Source organism: Pleurodeles waltl, chromosome 8, assembly GCF_031143425.1.
Source record: "Pleurodeles waltl isolate 20211129_DDA chromosome 8, aPleWal1.hap1.20221129, whole genome shotgun sequence".
Taxonomy (NCBI): domain Eukaryota; kingdom Metazoa; phylum Chordata; class Amphibia; order Caudata; family Salamandridae; genus Pleurodeles; species Pleurodeles waltl.
This window is the reverse complement of record NC_090447.1, coordinates 1,282,942,472-1,282,948,471: the sequence shown is the minus strand read 5'-3', so window position 1 is coordinate 1,282,948,471 and position 6,000 is coordinate 1,282,942,472.

Here is a 6,000-nt window from a genome sequence, read left to right as displayed (position 1 = left end):
CAAAAGTACACATCACAGCTGTTAATAACACAAGGTTCACATGTTACCCCCTTGGTATGTCACACATGTGTAGACAACATGTATCTGGACCTAAATCCAAAATGTGTATCACAAATGTCCCTTGGAATGTGACTGGATGTCCTGTGCACAAAAATGACCAATGAATTGCCATCTGTGCCCTGCAACATACGACAATTGTGTTTGAGTAGTAGGACCTACATGACAAGACACGATGAGCAGGCCTTTGTGCAAAAAACAACATTTTCTGAGGTGTGACGCAGTGTTAATAACCCAATCCCACATTTCATGCCACTAAAATGGTGCCTGTCTGACCTACTCCACTGGACATTCGGAACCGCCTGCGACCACCAGAGGAAGTCATCATGGGGGTATGCGGTTGCAACCGCAGCGGACACATCCATAGGCTAACGTTGTTGCCAGTGGCAGTCACGGCCCAATGGCTGTGTCCGCTGGCGGTGATGACCACGTACATGGGGATGTGACCTCCATGTTCTGCAAAATTCCTCACTGGACTCCTTACACTGCTGCCATCAAAACCTCCACTTCCGAGCTGCTGTGTACCACCTCTAGGAGCAATCATGCCACATCCAGCAGGTGATAGGGCCCCTGCCTTCTCATCTGAGGAGTTGGAGAGGCTGCAGAATGAGGTCCTGCTGTTGTGTAGCCATTTTAGTTATAGCTTCATATACATTATTTTAGCGAATTTGAAAGCTGTGCACTTTAACCTAGATATATTTTATTCAGCTTCATTTATCATTTTAACATAACCACATTTGCAGTCTTGTTTTATTTTCTCTATCTAGCTGCTCTTTGCCTAGGCCAGCACTGCGTTCTGAAACAAGACATTTTTTTCACTCTATGCTTTTCTCAAGGTTGCAGTAAGATAGGTTGCCGGCAAACATCTACTGTTCATAGAAACATACACACTCTTACGTGGGGATTCTTTCTTGGAATTTCAGTTGTTTTATTATAAAAACACTACTTTGACCCATGTGCATTAGAGGGAGATTCCAGCCAGATGACCACAACTGTATGCTGATTGCTTTGCTGCAGCTGCTTACGTAGACTACAGACCTCTTGCTCAGTTATGAGGGATGATGTCTTCACAGGGGAACCTGAAGGGCAGAACTAGAGTTTAACATGCTGTGCTCTAACATAGCCCAGGTAGGAACCATTTTAACAACTCTAGTGACAACATGGTAGCGTTATTTTTATGCTTTACTCTCCTTGTCACAATTTTAATCCTGTCATGCTTCATCTTCCTAGTTATTGCAGTAGATGCTTTATTATCGCAGATGCAGTTACTTCAATAAAACCTTATTGAAATATATTCTGCCTCTGATTGTCCTTTTATATGTGAGACTAATGTAAATGAGAGAAACGATTTCCCTGAGGAATCAATTGTGTCATGCGCTCGGCTGCCCAATCATCCCTGCTCTACGGTGGAGATGAGGCACTGTTAGTTAGCCGGAGGAAAACCCGGATTGGGCCGGCAGGTGTCACCTGTAGTGGGTTCAAACTCAGTCCCCCACAGTGCAAGTGATTTTGCCACCCAAATCCAGTAGTCTCATTAGAATAATGAGAGCCTACGCAACACTACCCCTGTATGAACAGCTCTGTGGTGCATCAGAGGAGCAGGTAAGTACCTCCTGTCCACAGTTTTCTCTGTACTTCATCATCCTTTCCATCCTCACAGGCTAGAATGTACCCACGTGTGGCAGATCTAATACTCATGTGCCTTTAGGTGTGGTCTGTGTGGCATCAATAGAAGAGTCAATTTGCATGTATCGTGGCCAGTATCACACGTTGAGTTCATTCATATTGTGGTGTGTGTTGGATGGGTTCATTTTGTTCCATGAACCACTTTGTGTTGGATGCACATAACTAGGTGAGGTGACATTACAGCCATCCACTGACATGTCTTTCCTCATGGATGTTGCATATGTGAGACTACATACATGTGCGTGACAGCATGAGCTGAGTATATCTGTCAGTTGTGAGTGATGTGACCTATGTGTATGTTGCCGCAGAGATTTCTTTGTACATCTGCCCTTGCTAGACTGTTGTTTGTAAGGCATGTCATTACTCTAGCTGCCCTCCAGGTTGCCACACACCACATGCCAATTTGGTGGTGGCTACATGATGTACTGTTATGCATGGATGTGATGGGAATGGAGCGTCATATAGGTTCTGTCTGCTCAATCTGCAGAGACCAGGGCCTTGCACATGTATCTCCCAATATGAGCCATAGTCTAGGCTGGGGTGGAGTCTCTGAGGCTATGTAACTGTGGCACTGTGCCCACTCCTTCTACACCAGCAGATCCTGTCATGTAGCAAATATGAGGATCTGTTGTAAAATGCTGCCCAGAATTCCTTGTTCCTTTGATCAGATTGGGAATGGGTACAGGGGTAAGTTACTGATCTGTGACAGATATGCACTTTGTCAATGTGTCAATGTGTGTCTCTGACTCCTGACAGGTCCTTTACTCCCACAGCCCTGTTGTCTCCTTCATACAGGTCATATGTGTCCTGCGCAGGCTTATTGCATAAATTACAGTCCCACAGTGCAGACAGTGTGTTGATTCCTGGGAGACCATGTTATGTGACTCAGTAGCTTGGTCACATTGCAGAAACTGGTCAATGCATGCCTTTGTTTTTTGGATGTCATCTCTGTAGCATGGATACAAATATCCAAAAGTGTGTTCTGTGGTACAGGTAGATACCATAGAACCCCACCTCCTAAAGTGGCATGAGTCTGCATTTGGTTATTGCAAATGTCCAAACATGGACAGGGTAGACCCTTTCTATGCCCACCATGCCAGTCCTTTCATTGTTACCCATGTGTGATGTTGGAGTTTGTACTCTGGCAGTAGCCTGTAGGGACTTTAGAGTCATACTCACAGAGTGTGAATGTGTTGGTCCATTCATGCCTTAGGAGTCTACCTTGCAGAAGCCACAGAGGTGTGATGTGTCTCATAGTGGCTCACGTCTCAGTCAGTATGCTAGAGCACATCCCGAGAGAAGTGAGTAAGCCTTCCTAGTCAATGTAGGGCCTGAACAGGGTGGTGGGTTGGTCTGCAGATTGGGAACTGTATGTCTTGAGTCATATCCCAGTACTTATTGGCATGTCTGTGTCACAATTAGGGAGTATTGACAACATGGGGAAGTTATAGCTTGATGTAACTGACATGTATGTGACTGAACCATTTGTGATGATATGTATGAACATGATCTCTTGATATGTCTTTTGCATCCATGCAGGTCAACGCCCATCAAAAGAAGGGAATGTGGAGAGCCATCACCAAGAAGGTGCGGACCCTTGGGGTCCAGTGCCTGTGGAGTGTCCACTGCAGAAAGAGGTGGGAGGACCTGAGACACTGGGCCCAGAAGATCGTGGAGGCCCGGCTGGGGCTATCCTGCCAACGTCGGCAGGGTGCCCATTGGACCATGACACCCCCTAATGGTCTGCATTCTGGCTGTGGCCTATCCACATCTTGGTGGGCATTTGAGGGCAGAACAGCAGCCACAAGAGAGTGAGTACAGGGCATAGTCCTTCCTGTCCCATTGCCAAGTGATTGAGTGAGGTTCTGACTGCTCCCCCTGACTATTAGGGATAAGCCATGTGTCACACAGTGGAGGAGAGATTGTGATGACATGTCATGTGTTTTGTAAAGATGTGCCTTTCCTATTGGATCAGGGACCTAGGAAAAACTGGGTGGAATCCTAACACCACTTGCTCTGAAAAGACCACATATGGCTGTGTACAATTATCAATCGTATACTGTTTGTTGTTGTATTGTGTGTAGTTTCTATGCAACAGACCACTATTCCTCAATGTTCCAGGCCACAGGTAAGTAGGTGATGCATGACTGTCATCAGCCATGTGTCTGTGTATGTTGGCATCTGCCACCCAGAAGCTTGTATCTCAGTGTGTGATGGTTGCTGGTGCCTCAATGCAGTCTGTAATGTGAAGGTATCCAACATACATGTGACAGGGCTTACATTGTTTGTGTGCAGCTATAGGTCACGATTTTCCCTTGGTAACTGGAAATGTCAATTGACATGAATTATGTGCCATCACTGTTGCCAACATTCCTTGTGCCTACATGACAGCATTTGTCACTTTCTCTTTAGGAAACGTTTGTGAGCTGCAGGTTCGTGCATGGTCTACCTATGTTGATGGGATGATGTCTGTATTCCCTCACCTATCTGTGCATGGCAACCTGTTTGTGGAATAGTACATTTACAATGCGGGTTCATTTCATGTTGTGCCACATGCAGGAGTATGTCGCCATTATTTATTTGCTGACACATTCCCTCATGCATCGTAGCATGTCATTTGGCTTGTACTACTGCAGTAGCAATGAGGGACATGACAGGTCGCCCTAGTATTTAGAGCCACAATGTGAGTATCTTTGAGCTTGATGTGACATCATGTGGACAAATGCACTGCACATGTGTAAAGGTTAAGGTATGTGCCTTGACTGTTGGCATGCATCATGGAGTGACTTGCAGTTATGTTTTAGACACGTGTTTGGGTACAGGCACACATCCACGGACAGACATCTGGGTTTGCATGACCATAATGGGGATGGTGATGTAACTTCCCATTGGGCAACATGGTGTGGGCCTCCTACAAGTCCTTGCTACTTCTGTGTCTCTCCAACATGCAAAGGACTGATGGATCTGAGAGTATGTCATTGTAAGGGGTGCCAGACATTAGTGGTGATTACCCTGGGGCTTGCTTATTCATTATGCTGTGTTTTGAGGACATCTCTCCCTGACATATTGAACATGATGTCTACAGCGTTCATTTCCATGCCACTGTGGCATATCTGTACGACATTGATACTACCTCCTTGACTCTATTGGGACAAAAATCATTTAGTGAAGAGTAAATTGTTGGTATTTTTCCAGTGTGACATGGCTATTTCCATATCACCTGCTCCAGGCTATTGTACTTTTGTTGGTTTTGTGCACCTTCGGGGATCGTCAGAAGTGGCAGGACATGTGCGATGGGCTCCATGGCAGCACTGGTTGAGTGAGGCTGTCTGCAGGTGAGGGTCTCCCGTTATACTGTCTGTTTCCGCCTTCTGAGGCGTGGTGGTTGAACAGCCACAGTCACATTGGCGGTGTGCAACCTCGTAATTAGTCCGAAGGAAACACAGGCTCCGCCGGCCTGCTAGTGCAGCCTCGTGACCCAGGCGGTATGTGCTGCCTGGCGGTGCCAACGGAACAGCAGCAGACTTGGCTCCATAGGCCCGCTTGACTTGTAATACGGTGGTCCACCACCACCATGGCAGCTGAGGGACCGCCAAACTCGTAACGAGGCCCTAAGTGATTTACCCAGAATAACAGCATGTTGAACCAATGCTCAGACTCAGACTTGGTTCCAAAGTTGGCTGCTGTAGCCATAATACCACATTTTGGTTGGAGGGAGGGTGGCAGACAGAAGCCACATGAAAGCTCGGCTTGTTATAGACTTGAGGTTCCAACAGGACCTTGAGCTGAACCAGAGCCAAGCTTCAGGCTTGTGCATGGCTCCAGCTTTCAGTGGCTTGCCCACCTCTAGGGGGAGGAGAGCACATGCTCCCCCTGTTGGCTTCCCAAATGGAAAACATTGTTTTACTACAAAAACACCACCTCTCCCTTTTATTGACAAGGGATGCTTTAGTAAAAATGTTTTTCATTTGGGAATCCATAACATGCAGCGAGAGAGGCCTGCTATCCCTGGCAGGCCACCATCCCTACATTTGCAGCCAATCTCATAAACCACACATAATTTAAACAGATTGTCTTGCAATCCTCTGTGAATAGGCATTTTGTGATTCGACCTATTAGAACATAAGTCGCATTGCACAATAGCGGGCAACTCGCAATACAGTGCTGTGCAATTTGCATCCACCTAACATTGGCAACCCTCCTGTAAGAACATAAAGCCACTAGGGCGATAGCTAGCGTCTGCCATAAAGCATACTC